Raw genomic sequence first — 20,430 nt, 5'->3', positions numbered from 1 at the left:
TTGTAATTACAACAATGAGTTGTGTTATAAAGCTCCATGGGAGGTATGTTTTGTTTTCAACAGTCTTGTTGTTTATAGGTGTCACTGAACACTGAGGACGGTGTTCCCCCAAGGGGGAGGATTCTCCAACAACTCTGGTTAAAACTCCATCTAAAATTATATAGGACCATAGTTGATGGGACATGTATTCCAAGCTGAATCATGGGTAAAAAGATCCTATTGGTTGTTAATTTCGGTTATTATGGCTAATAAGATTGCGAAGGGCAATGTCAAAGACTTTGGAAAGGAAAAAGGGCATTCTTTGCACATTTATTAATGAAATAATGGAAATTAGGAGAAAAAGGAGATGAAAGGTCACAGGTTGCATGTGAGGATGAAAATGAAGGAAAATAATGGAAATTAAAGAAAATAGAGGCCTCATTGATAAAAAGGATTATGAGGATCAGTGTGTAAGATTTTTCTCAAATTTGGAGCTTTCTCATTATTCTCTCTCTAACTCTCATACTCTTGGGAACTTAGAGTTTTCTTGGAGCACTTGGCATTGGAGTAAGAAAGGAAAAAGAGGGCAAGAAGGAAGGAGCGAGCAAGGAAGAGAAGGATCAAGCTTCTATAGTAGGATTCTTTTCAGGTATTGATTTGCATTTGTGATTTCCTTGCTATGTTTGTCATGCATGGTATTTCATGTGGTTATTTTCTGTCATGACAGATTTTTATAGATGTGACATTGTTTTTAGCCTAGCCTTGCCATTTTTGGATACCCTTGATGAGATGGGTTCTCATACTTCAGTTGACATGAATTACGAGATGGATTCGAAGTTGAGTGGGGTGGATCTCTAAAATGACAAACACTTGGCATAGTGGTCTCTGAACAAGAGTGTGGATCACAATAAAGCTACTGGCCTAGTAACCCCTGAGCCGGACTATAGTAAATCCAGGATTGTGTGCCTCAGTGGGCCTCAGAATCCTTTTTTTTGAATGGCGGGATATACGATAAAGCGAAGAGGTGAATTGCTTTCTGTTGGAACTAGTAGTCGTAGGATGAGATGTATGGTAAAACCTAGAGAATGGATCTCGTTGTAGGGTCTAGTGATCCCTAGATCAGATAGTGGATTATAGTAAAGCCTGAGAGACTAGGAGGCACTCAAATTCCTCACGGTGTAGGTGGAGAACTATGGTAGAATCCATGTTTTTTTGGTTCTTTTGGTTTGTTACGAGTCCCACATTCATGCTTGGAATATGGCATGGGGGTTATTAGCTAAAGAGAGATTTGGCTCAACCAATCTATGGTTGGGTGGAATGTCGTAGTCCCATCCCCAGTTGATTTCTACATTCATTAATGATAAATTCGTTCCTTTGGTGTTTCATGTGTAAATGTACGGGTTTGTATGTGGATTCTATGGTTGATGTATTCATGCTATTTCTATTATTTTGTTCCTGGTTATGATCATGTATTCTGAGAGTGATGATGTATGGCTCTTCTCATGTTTCTATTTGTAAATGAATAAACAATGTATCTATGACCTAATAGATGGTACTGCAACTAATGATGTAAGGGAACAATGACTCTTAGTGATTCTCAGATAAGTATAAGACTCATATGTTCATATATGTTATTTAGACCTATAGACTTCATTCATGCCAAGTGTTTGACAAAATGTAATTTCCGGCTAGGGATCGTTAGTCCTAGTCCTAGAGTTAGGTTTTGGTTTATTAGTCTTGGTATCATGTGTTTAATGGATTTCAGAAGTTACAACATGTTCTAGGTAGTGGTCGAAATTCTAGGCTTTAAAAGTGCCTTAAATTTGTCGGACTCTAGCACAAGTCTACTGGAAATAGTCCCTAGATGTAGGCATGCATTCTTGTGGGAGTGTCTAGATCTCTATGGAATCTACTATGCCCATAGCATGGGAAAATCCAGAGGTTTAATAGTCTAAAAAATCAATGGGACGTAGGGGCTGGTTAGCAGAAACATTGGGATGGTTGCTAGGATACCTATTTTGATGTTGAAGGTTTGTATGGTGTGTTTCTATCACTGCCACTTAACGTGACTTAGAAGGTCAAATCATATCATAGTAACTTCTCATCACCTATTTACCGTGAGGCCGATTACTTAGATAGATGTTGGTGGAGGGTGTTACAATATAAGGCATCATTCGTTGCCAAGGAGAAAATCTATATAAATAAATCTTAAATGCTACTTTTATAACTTATGGACTAGGAGTGCTAGGAATGTATCCCTACAACATCTATGTCATAATTCATTTCAAATTATTATCAAGTTAAAAGTGAGATACATTTTAAATTATAAGATTTGATATAACAAAGATGAATTTACTAACAGAAAACATGATTCGAGATTGCAAAGTATAGAATTATATCCTATAAATTGTAGGATTTGATACGACAAAGATGAATTTACTAACACAAAACATGATTCAAGATTGCAAAGTATAGAATTATATCCTAAATTTTACTTTTAAGGCTTAAGGTTCATAGAAAAAGGACAGAAAAGATATGGATCCCTTGATTTTTTTTTTAATTCTAAATAACAAAAATACTAAATTTTACATATTAGTTATTAAATGTCTCTCTTCTATTAAAAATATTATTTAATATGATTAAAAAGTAACATCTTAGATATTAAAAATTACTTTAATTTTTCACTAGGTATATAATAATTGTGAGACTATATTGTAAATCTTATTATGTTGTATTTTCCTATATTAAAATTGAAATGACACTACAAGGAAATATTACAATACTTTTCATTATATTAATGAATTTTGACCAAAATTATGTATAAACAAAAAAATTTCCAATGTTTGGAAAACAAAAATATATTTGAAAATTCTCATCCTAATGCCTCAACTAATTCATCATAAGAGTTTTGATTGGTATAAAAGTATATATACCTATTCCGTAGAAACAATGAAAGGATATTTTACAATACTTTTCATACTTTTCATTGTATTAGTATCTTTTTAGTATTGTATTAATTTAATAAATTTGTTTTATATGGCATGATACTAGAACACCAAGAAGTACTTCAACAATTAATTTAGACGAGCATGTCAAGAATCAAGATAATTAGCAAAAAATAATACACAGTTATATTTTCAAAATTTTCTTCAATATCTTCACAAGGGCAAGCTTTGATTTTCTATTACAAAGTTCTCTGGCTACAGCTAGTATAAACTAACTACTCCTTATTTTAACAGATACAACTAAAATGATTTGCAACCCTTTGTTTTTATCATGTACTACTCAAATGAACTTCAACCCATAAGTTTTATAAAATACTACTAAAAGGAGCTATAGCACCTAGCTTACAAGCTACAACTTGCATGACCTTGATAATTCATATTTCATACAATTTTCATACTCAAATCATGAAGTCATTCCCTTCTACAAATCACTTTATCTCTTCAACACTCACCAAGACCACCACCACAACCATCTTTAGCACTCTCTAATCACTAAACAATTCACCATACTCACCACAATTACACTTTTTACATGCCTACTCAAGTTCTCGATATTGCACAATCGATTCTACTTATAAATAGAATGATATTTTTAGAATTGGAACTCTAGCTCTCTTGAACTTGAAGACGTACATGGATCTTGTACTTTTTCCTTTGTTCTTCTTTTGTCAAGTTGTATCAATGTGTTCTCCAATTCTTCAAACACTTCTATGTTGTTTCATTGAGAAAAATTGAGTTAAACTGATAATTTTTTCAATTCTATAATTTTTATAGGACTTAAATAAGATTCTTTAAGTTTGGCATATTTCCAAATTTAGCCAATTTTCCAAATCAACCTCTAATTTTGGCTTGCGCATACCAACCCATTTATTGCATTATTATCTTTTAAACTTTAGCACTCATTTATGGATCTAGTATAATTTCCAAAATCCAAGCTACCAACTAATCCATGCCAAAACCCAAAGAATTTATATAAAATGTTTCCAAATATGTCTTTTCGCTAAACAATAAAGTGCTCCATGATGAAAATCTAAACCAATGACACGTTCATGCTTTAGGATGTAATACATAGGCGAAAGTACTTTATTTGTAAAACAACTACATATAATTCCTTTCGCTAGGCCCGAGCACCAATACTTCATAAAACATTTGCTTGATGCTTTTTTTTTCTATAGGCCCGAGGGCTAATGTAATGCTACAAGCACTATGTGCCTTTCACCACCAAAATACCTAGAAACAAAGCAAAAACCATGAACTTGGTGTGATTTTCTGTCACTTTACGGAACACCACTTATTGGGCATATTTTCATCTCTTGGGGCCATTATCCCAACCATTTCTAACTTTAGCCTTTTTTTCCCTTCAGGATTCATCTTCCAAAATGATACATTCAGTGGGGCCACAATTTCTCTCTGTTCTCATTGGTCCACATTCATGTTATCAGCTTTTAAATGATCCCAACATCGTGTCAGCCTAGAGGTACCTCTATTGTGCCAACTCAAATCCTTCCAGGGTATGGGGACCAGGATGAGTTGTAAAGGTGGGTCCATCGATGCACTCGATAACCCATCACAATAGTATTGGGATGTTTTTTCTCTGATATCTACTGCATCTGTGTGACACCTGTTCATCCCAAAGCCTCCTTCTCTTTTCACTATATAAACATTTCGGTATCATTCCTATAGGATGATGCATCATAAATTCAACATAGTTCCCCTATAGGTGTGACATGATTCACCTAGATTTGGTCCACTAGGCCACCCAAAAATGATGAATATTCCTACTTCATGTCCTCTGTACTCACATCATGTTGACATAATCATGGGCACTAAAAATTTTCCATGTGTCTCCTAGTGAGGAGAGATGAAGGTCCCCGAGCCTTTGTGTTTTTGGATGAATTTTTTCATTAAAGTTTTTTAATAAAAAAAAAAACCAATTTCAAGCCCTTTGGGTTACCTCAAATGTCATGACTACTAGGTTATTTATCTATTGGTCCTTCTCTACTACTATTATTTTCCATGCTAGCCTAGCTCTGACTCATCTCGGGCTTTTACACTTTCCATTGTGCCTTGTTTCTTCTAGGAAATGTCTCTCGGGTTGAGCTATCAGGTGTGGGCCTCCCACTCTAAAAATCTACCAATCAATGAGAATTGTCTCTATTGCATGGGTTGACATCATCAAAGGTTTGCATCATATCAAAAGCTCCTCAAGCATAAATTTGATTTCTTCAAGGAAGGTCCCTTCAAGATAGTTGTCCATATAGCCTTCCACTATAGAGCATCTAGCAATCAAACATATTCGACACATGCTGACTTTTCCCATATTTACATCATCATGGGAATTCCTTTGTGCATGCTCCTTTTACCCTTTCGGGGACTCCTCCCATCGGGGTGATATGCTATGCAGGGCTCCACCATCGACCAATTAAAACACTTTTCGTCACCTTGTTTTCTAGACCATGTTTGGTTAGTCCTTTGGATAACAAATTTGCTAACTTGTTCTTCCACATTTGATAATACTATTAGACATTGCTTGCTCCAATGGGTTCTCCAACAATTCAACTCTACAACTTTGAATTCAAATATCCTCCACCATATTCTCCTTTTCCTTTACCATTGTTTGATTTGTTATTCATTCTTCTTCCATTCTTGTCTACTTTTACCTTAATCATCGTCACCTTTGCCATCAATGACACACATTTCTAACATTATCCCCCTTTGACATTGATGGTAACACCTTGATCAAATATAATCAACAACACAAAGAAACAAAATGTGCATAATTATATTCTCCTCTTTTAGACTCCTTTGGATGTTGTTCCCCCTGAAATACACTTCTAACCTATTGTAGTACTGATGTGGTGTACTTCTCCTTTAATTTATAATCACCAATACATTTCTTCCATATTTTGTATGATCAACATACTTCTCCCCCTTTGACTTCAATGCAAAATACAATAATGGTTTCCCCCTACAACCTTTCCCCCCTATTAACAACCTCCCCATATCATATTAATCTTATGGACCTGGCAGCTTTATCTGATAGGTTAAATGTGCTACTTGCCTCTATTCCTCCTTTAAGTAAGATATAGTGCATAGAGGCAAGAGGAAAAAATCATAATATTTTGCTTAAACTGATCTCTTAGAAGAGTTTTGGTGAAAATATCAACTACCTACTCTTTGTAGTAGATAATCCACCTTCAAAATCTAATTTGCAACTTTCCCTATCAAGAAGTGATACTTGATTGTAATATGATTTGTATTTGAATGGAAAACATGATTCTATGACATGTTGATGGCACTAGTATTGTCATAAATAATAGCAATAGGTTGATCATAAAACACTTGTACATCTTGAAAATTCTACTTCTCCATAAGATTTGAGTGCGACAAGAAGTTGCTAATATATGTTTTTCTTTAGCAATGGATAGTGAGATTGAAGCTTGCTTCTTGCTCAACAATGAAATTAGACATTCTCTAAGGAAGAAAGCACTACAACTAGTGCTATTTTTATCATCCACATCACCTACCTAATCAGCATCAATATAAACAGTCAGTGATAAATATTTACCTCATGGGTACCAAATTCCATAGTCCATCATGGCTTTGAGATATATGAGAATCCTCTTGGCTACTAGAAGATAGATCTAACTTGGGGCTGCCTGAAATCTTCCAACAATACACACTTCCTACATTATCCCTAGCCTTAATGCTACCAAATATAAGAAGTCATCAATAATATACCATTATAAAGTTTGGTCCACTTATAGTGATTCATCAATCTTGAAAACATTGCAACCTATCACCATTGGTGTGCTCCCTAAAGGACACTCCTTTATGCCAAACTTCTTCAATAATTCCTTGAGATATTTTCTTTGTGAAATAAACACTCCTTTTTCAATTTGTTCAAAATGAAATACAGGGAAATAAGAAATTTCTCCAAGTATAGACATTTCAAACTCAACCTTCATATCAGCTGCAAACTAGCATGTTAGTGAATCCGAGTCACTAGAAAATATGGTATCATGAACATAGATAACCACCACAATTGATTTTCCATCATTGGCTTTAAAATATAAATTAGTATCAGTTGTGCCTCTTTTGAAGCCACACTTGAGAAAGTAATTATCCAACTTGGAATTCCAAGCCCATGGAGCTTGCTTGAGACCATACAAGGCCTGCTTTAGTTTGCAAACATAATTTGACTGATATGATAGTTGAAAGCCATCTGATTGTTCTATATCAAATTCTTCCTACACTTTCCATTTAGAAAATAATATTTCATATCCATCTGATATATCTTGATTTTCATGAAATAAGAAAACGACAAAATCATTATGATTTCCAATAATTGAGAAACAAGAGAAATAGTATCATCAATGTCCAGACCTCTTTTTTTTCATAGCCTTTGCATACTAATGATTCCTTATTTCTTACCACTTGGCCATATTCATTAAACTCATTCCCGAAGATGTACTTCTCGCTAATGACATTTTGGTTTGTCATTTTAGGAACATCCTCCCATGTCTAATTTTCCTCGATTTGGTCCAACTCTTCATGCATGTCTTTTAACCAGTTACCATTGACTAACATTCATAACATCATTTGGTTCCTGCATCGATACTAGAGCTACAAGCAATTGTGTAGGGGAATTTAGCACCCTCCTTCTTGTTTTCATACCTATGCCTAAATCACCAAAAAATTGACCAGTTGGGTGCTATTTTTACACATAGCTTAATGGATGTTTGGGTTGAGGACTAGGGGACTTTTGATTGTCTTCATTTGAAGGTGATTCTGTAACACCTCCTCCCACATTTACTGTCTTTGTCAAACTCATCAGGGTAAACATGAGACGAGTGTCACTATTACATGACCAGATTTCCACGTTCTGGTTGTGGAAGTGAGGTCGATAGACCGACAACTTACATACATCGATCAAGAACACTAGGTCACCCAAAATTCAGTTGAAAATCTCTGATGGCCAGATCCTAAGCTAAAACTAGTTTTTCACAAGCTTAACCCACAACCAAATGCACAAATCAACATGTGTGTAGTTATGAGCCTTAAACGACACTCATAATTTAATATCGATGCAGTTATGACCTAAAATCCTTAGTTCCATTCGAGCGGTTCTGAGATATAAGCCACTTTTCTAGGCTAGCATCTAGACGAATGACTAGAATTACCTGTAACATTCTAGATTTATGATTAGGTTAATAACACTACCAAACAATCAAACTTGAAGCAATAAATTGACCTAGAATTCCTAGTCAACATTAGACATTTCGTCAAGCATGCGGTAAAGATGTAAGCTACATATCATGAATACATATATGATCATAAACCGATAATCTTCATCTAAGAATCACCAAGTGGGCTCGAAGCCATATATAGCTAGCAACAATAAAACTTATTAGGGAATGCATTCATCAACCATTCAAATACTTATCAAAACATGGCAAGATCCATAGATAGAATACATAATATACTGAACATTTAACTAGCATATAAATAGAATGGAAACCATGGACAATTAGCCTAACATCACCATCACATTCACTACAAATGCTCATAAATAATAATAGGAAATATGTCATATTAACATATGAAAATACCAACCAAGTCAAGGGCTCCCATGTATCAACAGACCATTGATTGGGCTGAACCAAATATCTCTTTCAACAAATCACACCCACGCCATATATCAAGAATGAGTGTGGGATCTCATGGAATAAACCAAAACAAAACCAAAATAGGGCTTCCAAATGGAAAACCACCTCAACCGAAAACCACAGTGATTCCACATATATGGTCGAGAAATCAATAACATCAATGAGACCGGTCTCTACCAAAGTTGTCCAAGGCACCAAGAACTAGTAACTCAACCCACAACATTTCAGGGCTCTAGATCGTTTCTTCCAACCGTGACACCAGGAACTAGAAAGTCAACCCACCAAGGGCTCCAGAGCATTTGTCCCAACCAACAACTCTAGGAACTAGTAACTCATCCCAAAATGTTCCAAGGCTTCCATAACATTTGTTCTAGCTGATAGCCATAGGGAACCTCAGCACCAATCTGAAAAAAAAAAAGTGGGAAAAGCACAACACCAATGTTATCTAGGAAATGGCAAGGCAAGGAGAAAACCACTGCCAATCTAGGAAAAGCTCCATGCCAATGACAACATATAACCAACAAATCACCTACATATATCATGCATCCAAAAGTGAAAATAGGAAATCACACATGCAACCGGTTACTTGTAAAGTAATCTAGTTGTAGTTGTTGATCCAACTATCTCCTTGCGGTTCCCTTCTTTCCTTCGCCTTCTTTCTCAAAATATAAGTGAATTATAAATTATCTGACCATGCTCCAACAATTCTCTAAGTATGGAAGAGTATGAGAGAATGAACTAGAGCTCCACCAAAAAACTATAAAAAAGCTAAGCTAGAAAAAGTTGTCAAAAGTCGTGAACTGATTCTCTGATGCCTTTTTATTATTGATGTATCATTTTCCTCATTTTACTTCATTTTTCATCTAACTTCCTTTGCATGCAAATTTGTGTCTCTTCACCTTCCTTTTCTCCTATTTTCCCTTATTTTCATAATTAAATGCTAATTATTTCCACTTTTTCTTTTCCAATTCCTTTTCCAATTTCCATAGCCATTATTAATTAGAAGTGATTTCCACTTTAATGTTTTTCCCAACATTTAGCTTGTAATACGTGTCTTATGACCTTAGTATTATTTTATTTACATAGAAAATCAACTAGGGGTTATTACAAACCCCTCCCCCCTAGGGGACCACCATCCTCAGTGTTCATTGACGCTTATAACAAGAAAAACATGTTCCCCATGGAGCTTTATAACACAGATTGATGTAACATTTACATCATGCCAAATTGATGAAACCATGAACACCATAATCATTATTGGAGCTTTATAACACAATTCAATGTCGTATTTACAACCTACCTCTTCTTGTAGATTTATAACATATTTCATTGTAGTATATACAATACACATATCCATATATAAATATAAACCAAAACACATAAATCAAACTCATATTCTCAACCAAAAAACGAAGAAGGATACATATCCTGCATCTGATCAACCATCTCACATGTAGCTTTATTAGGCCAAAGCTCTTCCACTGCACTTTAACTTGCTAGATTGCTCGGTTCGAGAGCATGAGTTGTTTCCACTACAAAATGCACTGAGATTATGCTTGGAATTCTCCCTCTTGTTCCACTTGCAATATAGACCAATCAATCGCATGATCAACATCCTAGACATACTTCTTAAGCAATGAAACATGGAAAATATCATGGAATTTCACTGTTGGCAATAGTGCAAGTCCATAGGCCACTAGTTTAATCCTCTCAATGTTCTCAAAAGGCCCACAATACCGAGGTGTCTGCTTGCACATAATCCAATCCTGAAGGATCTCCTCTTGGTATTGACGTGCAAGTACACATGCTCCCCAACCTCAAACTCCTTGAATGCTCTATGTTTATTTGCATAACTCTTCTGCACATCTTGTGCTTTCTTCATATTCCTTTTAATAACCTTCATTTCCTATTCCTTCTCAGCCAACATGTCTCATCCAATAAGTACCTTGTTCACTCGATCACTCTAGCTGATAGGAGTATTAAAAAATTTCCCATAAAGAGCCTCAATTGGACTCATCATCAAATATTCTTAATAACCATTATTATATGAAAACTCCACCAGTGGAAGATACTCCTCCCACTTCCTCTGTTGATTCATGATGTACATTCTCAACATGTCCTAAAGAGTTTTGCTAACAATCTTTCTCTGTCCATTTATATGTAGATGATAAGTTGTACTGAAAGATAACCTTGTCATCGAGCTTGGAGACAAATCCTTCCATAACTTGGAAGTGAACTTGGCATCTCTGTGTGATATGATCTTCTTGGGAACACCATGAAATCTCATTGTCTCCCTGATGAAGATCTGAGCTACCTAACTAGCTGAATTAGTAGACTTCACTGTAATGATGTGAGATACCTTACTCAAGTTGTCAACCACAACCATGATGGAATCATGTCAATTTGATTTCCTCAACAAACCTATAATCAAGTCCATGGAAATGACCTCCCATTTCCATTTTGGAATCATAATAGGTTGTAACAAACCAATTGGGTGCTTACACTTAGCTTTCCCCTGTTGAAATTCCAAACATCTTGCAACAAACTCAACCACTTAGTTTTTCAATTTCGACGAATAATATAAATTATTAACTATTTTCAAAGTCTTATGATATCCTGGGTGACCTGAATACGTCTTGACATGAAACTTCCTCAACATAAGCTTCTTGAGATCACTACTATTTGGCACATAAATCATGTTCCTAAATCCAACCAAGACATCTATCATGAGGTGACACTCCTCATGCCTATCACCTTCACCCTCCTATTAAGGCATGTGCTTCAACTATTGATACCTGTCATCATGTTGTCCTTCCTGAAGGATTTTCTCCAACAAATTTGTCCCATAAGAACTCACAGTTGAAATGTGATTTACTTGTACTGTTCTACTAAGAGCAACTACAATCTTCTTCTTCTTTCTGTTGATGTATCTGATCTCAATGTCAAATTCACTAATGGTAGCCAACCATCTAGCTTGCGTGGAATTCATATTGGGTTGGTCAAACAAGTACTTTAGTCCACTATGATCACTCACTACAATAAACCTCCTGCCAATAAGATAATGTCTCCACATCTCTAAAGAATGAATGATAATTTCCAATTTAAGATCACGAGTCAGATAATTCTTGTCATGCTCATTCAGCTTCCTTGAATCACAACATACCACCTTCCCTTCCTGCATTAGGACTCCACCAAGTCCTTCCTTCCAAGGATCTGTACATACCACATACTCTTTATCAGGATCTACAATCTTTAGGATTATAGCATTTGTAGGAAAATGCTTCAACTTCTAAAAGATAGTTGCACACTTCTCAATCCATTCAAACTTATTCCCTTTTCTATGCAAGGATGTAATAGGATAGAAAATCCATGAGAATTTCTTGATGAACCTCTTGAAAGAAATTTCTAGTCGAATGCATGATTTGACCTCTTCCACATTCCTAGGAATTGGCCACTCCATGATAACTTTAATCTTTTATGGATCCATTGTTATCCCCTTCCTTGGAAACAACATGTCCCAAGTAATTAACTTCAATGTGAAAGAAACTACACTTGCTAAGCTTGGAATACAATTGATACTCTTTCAACAATATTAACATCTCTAGCAAGCGTTCTGCATGCTCTGCCTCATTCTTAGAATATATCAATATATCATCAATGAACACTATCAGAAATTTTTCTAGATAAGGATGCAACACACTGCTTATCAAACACATGAAAGTAGTTGGAGCATTAGTAAGACCAAATGGGACCACCATAAGCTCATAAATCCCATACCTCGTATGGAATGTGGTCTTGTAAATATCTTCTTTTTTGATGTGCACCTCATGATACCCTAATCTCAAATTAATTTTTGAGAACATTACTTCTCCCTTCAACTGATCAAACAATTCATAAATCCATGGAAATGGATATCTATTCTTGATAGTCACCTTGTTCAACTATCCATAACCAATACAAAATATGAGAGTACCATTCTTCTTATTTATAAACAATACCGATGCACCCAAAAATTATACACTTGTCCTTATATATCCCTTATCAAGCATTTCCTTAAACTGCAACTTCAATTCCACCAACTATGGATTACTCATTTTGTAAGGTTCCTTTGATGTTGGTGTTGCTCCCGGCATCAACTCAATAGAAAAGTACACCTATCTATAAGGAGGAAACTCTAAAATATTTTCAAGAAATATATGCTGAAGTTATTGCAAAACAAGATACCTATTCAATACTTCATCATCCTCAATAACCTTCCCTTTGTCACTAAAAGTATGAAATACAAACAATACACATCCTTTTGTGCAACTATGCTTTGTCTGCATAGTTGTAATCATTCTCACTAATGTTGTCTTCTTCTTACCCTTCAAGGTTCTCCTTTCCATGTCACAATCCAAGCACTCAATAGTCTTGTAATAGAAATATACCTTAGTTTTGTCAATGTACAAGCAATCCATGCCCAAAAAATATTGTATGAACCCAAAGAAATCATATTTACATGTGTTTATGTAGGCTCACAATTAAGCTTAAATGCAAAATACCTCATGCAATGATGAAGTCTTCTCTTGGCCCCTATAGGAAACTAGACCAACTAAGATTATGAATGCAATTTTTATTCAAGAAACACTTATCCACCAAGTTAGGACTAATATAACTATTGTAAGATATAGGATCAATCAAAATGGAAACAAATTGATCACAAAGCTTACCTTCCATCTCAATAAACAGTGCTTGATGGTAAACCTACTTACTATACACTTCTACATAAATATGAGGAATACTTTTCCTGACATCTCCAATTGTTTGTGCCTCCAGAGCACTGTAAATCTAAGGTTTTACACCCTTATATGATTGACACTCTCTCCTTTGATGTTTTCCACCACAAGTCCAACACTGCAAAGGCTTCCTACCACCACCATGATTATGCTCCTCAAACTGAAATCCATGTCCTCTTTCATCCACATTTATTCTCCTATAAGGTGTCGCATCCTCCTTATCACCTGCATCCTGAGGCCTTCCTCACTTCTTAGCCCACTTTCCTCTAGCCTTATCATTACCTTTCCAATCTCTCTTAAGCTTACATTATGCTTAGACAACTTGTAAGAATTATTCAATTTCCCGCTGGATTTCTCCAATGACCGAGCCTCATCATACTCAATTTGATCCTTGAATGCTAAAGGAAACCCACTGATGAACCATTGAACCTTTGCCTTATCATCCTTAAGATATGGAACTGATCCGAAATTGAAAAAGGTATTACAAACTATGTGTGAAGTTTTCTATGTTACTTAATCTAACGGATTGATAAGATTCCAAATAACATAAACACTTTTACAATTATAAAAACACAATCAAACACATCAACACAACCAAAATTGATAAAGGAGTTCACCAGACTTCCTCGCTACATCGCTTGGTCCTTTAGCTTCCACTTCTGGCCTCTTTATTAGGTCTTCAAATAGATGTTATAGGTATGAGCTCAAAACAAAGTCTCAACATGAAAATGGATCTCACTGTTGTGTCCAGCACGAATCCTCGAGTTGAAACGAGTATACACTTGATCGTACTTGGTCACTCTAACCTCCAGACCCCTTGGAACAATTCACAACACACTCTTCCTCAACTTTTCTATGTTATGGTGTTTTTATAACATGTACAATTACAAATTGCAATAAACATGGAATAATATGTTTATAATAGAAACATACTATAAATGAAAGGACTGATGGGTGTAGGGTGAACCCCGACCATCTAGTCTTTCCCCTGTGCTGATCTCGAGAACAGAAAATTTGATGGCTATCGCATCCCATTCATCAATTGATCTGGACGTTCCGCACCATTGATCTATCCTATGGGATCCAACGGTTATTGCACGGTGTCGCACTCCAACTAGCACATCTGCTAATTCTCTGAAGGCATGCAAGAAAGTGGTCTTCGGGAGGCTACGTGTCGAGCGATGAGTGGAATTGTGTGCTCCTGGTCGAAAGTCGCTTCCTTCCTTGAAGGCAAATGATAAACCATTTATTGCTCTTCTATCACAACACAAAGAGTTTAGCTTCTGTTGTATAACTTTATCGTGTCTGTTTTCCAGGATAACTTGCCTGCATGTTTCAAAGCGATATGCATCAATCTCCTTTGATCAAACGATCTCCGCTCTTGATCCCTGATCCCCATCGCTTATGGTATGAATCAATCATATATTGCCATATCATCTTCTACGCTGACATCATCAAGAACCTGTGACTCTTTCCCGGGTTGCCACCTGTTCTGCTGACGTAGGCATTAACTTTTTACTCTAAATCTTTAATTGGCTCTATTTTCCTTATCCAAACTTGGATTTGCATGTTATTTGCACCGTTAGCTTTGTATTCACAAGAACTTCAACATGATTCTATTTTCAAATGTATTTGAAGACTTTTGATCTGGAGGCTTTACTGAATCCAATTTGGATCACGCCTCCCCACTAGAGGCTTTTGGTACGCCAAAAGTTGGTTTTAGCTATCGAGTAAGTGAGGATAAAGTTCCTTCACTTTTCCAATCTCTATCCATCGTGATTTACTTGGATTTGTACCTTTGATTCGAACTCAAAGATACTCAACATTCTCTCGTCATGAAGTTCTTATCCTCCTGTCAAGAACTATATCCTCCTGTAACTCATTGAGATACTCAGGCAACAAATCCTCAATGGAAGGTAGTTGACCTTGTTCTTCAGGATCTTCAATCAACGAAAGTTCATACAACCACAAGTTTTCAACATTAATGACTAAAAAGATTTTCATATAAGCTGGTAGATCAAGGCAGAAAGCATTTTCACCAATTTTATCAAGTATTTTGAAAGGACCATATCTAATTGGTTTCAACTTTTTACCTTCCCCTTACAGTCTTTCTTTGCTGATGTACAACTAGACTTGATCACCAACTCAAAAACTATGCTCAACTCGATGTTTGTCATGTCGTACTTTATACTTTGCTTGGCTTCTTTCCAGCTGTTCCTGTACTACCTGGTGAATTTCCTATATTTGTCCAATGAACTTGGTTGCTTTGTCCACATCATTGTGTCCATCAACTGTTATGTATTTACCAAATGCGAAATCCAAGGGAGACTTTGGTATAAAACAAAAACAAGTCTCAAAAGGAGATCTTTGAGTAGAAGAATGTGTTTCATGGTTGTAAGCATGCTGCACATAACACAACTTGAAAACTATGCTCAACTCGATGTTTTTCATGTCGTACCTTATACCTTGCTTGGCTTCTTTCCAGTTGTTCATGTACTGCCTGGTGAATATCCTATATTTGTTCAATGAACTTGGTTGCTTTGTCCACATCACTATGTCCATCAATTGCTATGTCTTTACCAAAGGCAAAATACAAGGGAGACTTTGGTATAAAACCAAAACAAGTCTCAAAAGGAGATATTTGAGTAGAAGAATGTTTTTCATGGTTGTAAGCATGCTGCACATAACACAAATGCTCATCCCAAAGTTTGGGATGCTTGCTGCAATATCCTCAAAGTAACTGTATCACTATCCTGTTAACCACTTTTGCCTGACCATCTGTTTGCAGATGAAATGGCGTGCTCTTCTTTAAGCTTGTGTCCATTAAGTCCCATAGACTTGACCAAAATTTCCCAACAAATCAAGAATCTCGATCAGATACAATAGAAGTGGGTAACCCAAAATGTACCCATACATTTTGAAAGAACAACTTTGCAGTACCTTGTTTATTACATGGCATCAAAATACACATATTACTGAACCTATCCACAACTACATACAAATAATCATGACCTTTTCTATACTTTGGCGATCCCCCAACAAAATCCATGGAAACTCTTTTACAAGGACGAGAAGGAATTGGAAGTGGAGTATACAAGCCTAATTTTCTATTACTTGGCTTGGTTGTAGCACACATAGTACATCCTTTGATATATCTAGAAACTGTCTCATTCATTCATGGCCAATAATAAAACCTTTGTAATTGTGTAACTATTTTACTTACACCAAAATGTCCTAATATGAGAGAAGTATGTGCTTCTTGAATTATATTAACTCTTTCAGTTTGTGGAATGCATAACTTTCCCAGATGATATAAGAGTTTATCCTTTATATAATAATCCAATTCTTCTACCTACTTGCCATGACTTAAAGTTGCATATACGTCTTTAAATTCTGCATCTTGAGTATATTGTTCAATGTAACTTTCATGAATTACTAAATTACGCTTAAGTATTCTGGATGCATTTATAATTGGTCTTGATAACATGTCTCCAACCTTATTATGTATGCCCTTCTTATATCCGATAAAAGGATGAAATTGTTGTAGGAAACCCATCAACCTGTAATGTCTTGATTGTTGCAATTTAGTTTGTGAGTGTAAATATTGAAGTGGTTGATGATCTGTGTGTATGATTATTTCTTTACCCATTATGTAATGTTTCCACTTTTTAACGCTCTTAACTAATGCATACAATTCTTTATCATATGTACGATAGTTAACTATTTCTAATGTAAATGTCTCACAATGAAAGCATATAGGCTTCCTGTGGTGCATCAACACTGCCCCCATGGAATATTCACTTGCATCTATCTCGATCTCAAATGGATGTTGAAGATCTAGCAGTCCTAGTACTAGCGTTGTATTGATCCTTTCTTTCAATGTGTCGAAGGCTTTTTGTTGTTTGCCTCCCCACTGAAACACTTGTTTCACACTTGTCAAAGCATGTAAAGGAGCTGCAATCAACAAAAAGTTAGCAATAAACTTTCTCCAATATTGTGTTGCCCCTAACAAACTTCTAACTTCTATAGCAGTATTAGGTTTAGGCCAATTTACAATGACTTCTACCTTAGAGGGATCTATCTTCAATTCACCACCCCATACAATATAATCCAAAAAATTCAAATATGTTTTGTCAAATTCACATTTTGACAGTTTCACATAGAGATTTTCTATTTTTAAAATATCTAAAATCGGCTTTACATGCCTTACATGTTCAGCCCATGTCCTACTAAAAACAATAATTTCATCTAAACAGACTATTACAAAATCATCAATAAATGGTCTAAATACATCATTCATGACTCGCATAAATGTAGCAAGAGCATTAGTTAAGCCAAAAGGCATAACCAACCATTCATAAAGTCCTCGCTTTGTCTTGAAAGAAGTTTTCCATGCATCCTGTTCTACAACTCTGATCTGATGGTAGCCACTTTGCAAGTCTAATTTAGAGAAGTAAACTACATCTTTTAATTGATTTAATAAATCGTCAATACGAGGAATAGTATAATGATTCTTTATTGTGATTTTATTTAGTTCTTTAAAATCAATGCACATTCTCCACGAACCGTCTTTCTTTCGCACCAACACAATAGGCGATCCGCACAGTGATGTGCTTGGTCGAATAAACCTTTTATAGAGAAACTCCTATACCCGTTTCTTTATCTCTCCATTCTCTAGATTTGATAACCTATACATTCCAATGTTAGGTAGTGGAGCATCTTGCTGTAAATAAATTTCATGTGCTATCTCTCGCTTGGGTGGAATCCCTTTAGGCTCTTGAAATATTATATCATAATAGGAAATAGCTTTAGCTAGATCTGCTTTCTATTTAGGATTAGAGCCTTGGAATGCATCAGATTTATCAAGATCCTTTCCTTTTACAATCACTAGTAAAAAATTCTTACTTGAATTTACAATTCTTTTCATATGTCCTAAATTTATGAGAGCAAAGTTATCTTTGAGTTTATGAGCCCTTAAATTATATCCAATTCCATCCGTAGTGAGTTGATACTTATTTTCAACTCGATAGAAGATAGCTTTTCTATTGTACAAGTATGGACTTCCTAATACAATTCCACATATGTCCAATGGGACTATGTCTAACTCAACCTCATCTACAAATGTTGACCCAATAGAAAACCGAAGTTTACATTGTCTCATAGCTTGTAGCTTTGTTTTATCACACACCCAACCTAATGGATATGGTTTTTATGAGGTTTTGTTTCTAGACCCAACTTCTTTACAATTGTTTCAAAATTCAAATTAACTTGTGACCCACTATCAAATATAGTATCAATTTTAGTGTGCTTGGAAATGACTCTAATATGAAATAGCTCATTTCTTTTCCTCTCATAACTTTCATTATCAACAGAATGCCAAGAATTACTTGTAGATGATTCAGAATCTTTACATTTTATACCTGTAGCTGTAACCATTGTTTTGTCACTTGAGTATGATCCCAAGTCCTTTTGAATAATAGCAACATTCTTTCACTCTTTACTCTCGAACTTCTTAGGCTTCAATTATGGATGCAAAGATGAGCAATGTGCCTCATCGTGTCCTTCCTTCTTACAATGAGTGCATGGAGTTTTATCCTTCTTTACCGTGTTTGTTTTCCTCTCCTTGCATTTCAGTTTCTTCTTGCCTTTATTCTTTTTCTCGATATATTTGGATGATTTCCCAACATCTAGGGTTACATTTTTACCTCTAGCCCCTAATTGAGTTGCTTTTATTGATACATCATCTAAGCTACTGGGATTAAACATAAGTATAGTATGGCTCAAATAACTATGAAGACCACCTATATATTTTAACAATGTCTCTAGTGAGTCCAACGATGTGCCTAATGTTAAAGCTCTTTTACGAAATTCCTAAGTATAACTCTAAACACTTTGACCCTTCAATTGAAGTAGTGTTTTCCAACTCATCATCTCTTTCTGCATATAAGCCAAAGCATAAAATTTATTTTTAATGGCAGAACCAAATTCATTCCAAGTTGAAATGATTTTGCCATGTTTTTAGAGATATGCGTGTGTCTTTCCTTCCCACCACCCAAGTGTGGTTCCTCCAAGTCGAAGGCTAGCAAGATGGATCTACTTTCTTTCTGAATCAGCTTTCTGCACCCTGCAATATACACCAATTTGCCTTATCCAATTATCAATATTTTCAGCATTAAGTTCTCCATCATAAATTGGCAAATAAAATTTTACATCTAATCTGAGCAAAGAGGCTTTCTTTTTCTTCTTCTTAGAAGAACTAGTTTTCTGAGAAGAAAACGATGATGATGACGACGATGGTGATGACGGAGGATATGGAGAAGGATTTTCTCGTTTTCATTTATCTTCTTTATCTGGAGGGATAAAAATAAAAGGTTCCTCTGCTTCTTTGTCTTGTTTAGGTGATCAAGTACCTTCACCTTTGCCCTTTTTAAACTCATGATACATATCTTCTAGCATGGCATGTATCATCATGAAACTATAGAAGAACTGGGATTCTGACCCAAGTGGAATTTCATCTGCCATCCTTCTTTGTGAAAATACCCTTCCAATCTCTGGATTCGCCTCAACAACTTCACCTTCACCTTCTCTGAGCCTCAACCTAGTAAGCATTCAAATCTCCACACAAACTTGTCAAACCTTAGAAAAACCTTAAGCTCTGATACCACTTGATCCAAAATTGAAAAATGTATTACAGACTATGTGTGAAGTTTCCTATGTTACTTAATACAATGGATCAATAAGATTGAAAATAACATAAACACTTAAACAATTATAAAAACACAATCAAACACATCAACGCAACCAAAATTGATAAAGGAGTTCACCAGACTTCTTGGCTACGTGTCTTGGTCCTTTAGCTTCCAGTGTTGACCTCTTTATTATGTCTTAAAATAGTTCTTATAGGTATGAGCTCAAAACAGAGTCTCAACATGAAAATGGATCTCACCGTTGTGTCCAGCTCAAATCCTGGAGTTGAAATGAGTATACACTAGACCCTACTTG

The sequence above is a fragment of the Pinus tabuliformis genome, chromosome J (assembly GCF_031772625.1).
Source record: "Pinus tabuliformis cultivar Carrire ecotype Pingquan chromosome J, CPIR1, whole genome shotgun sequence".
NCBI lineage: Eukaryota > Viridiplantae > Streptophyta > Pinopsida > Pinales > Pinaceae > Pinus > Pinus tabuliformis.
The sequence above is the reverse complement of the archived record's forward strand: the minus strand, read 5'-3'. Positions refer to the sequence as shown.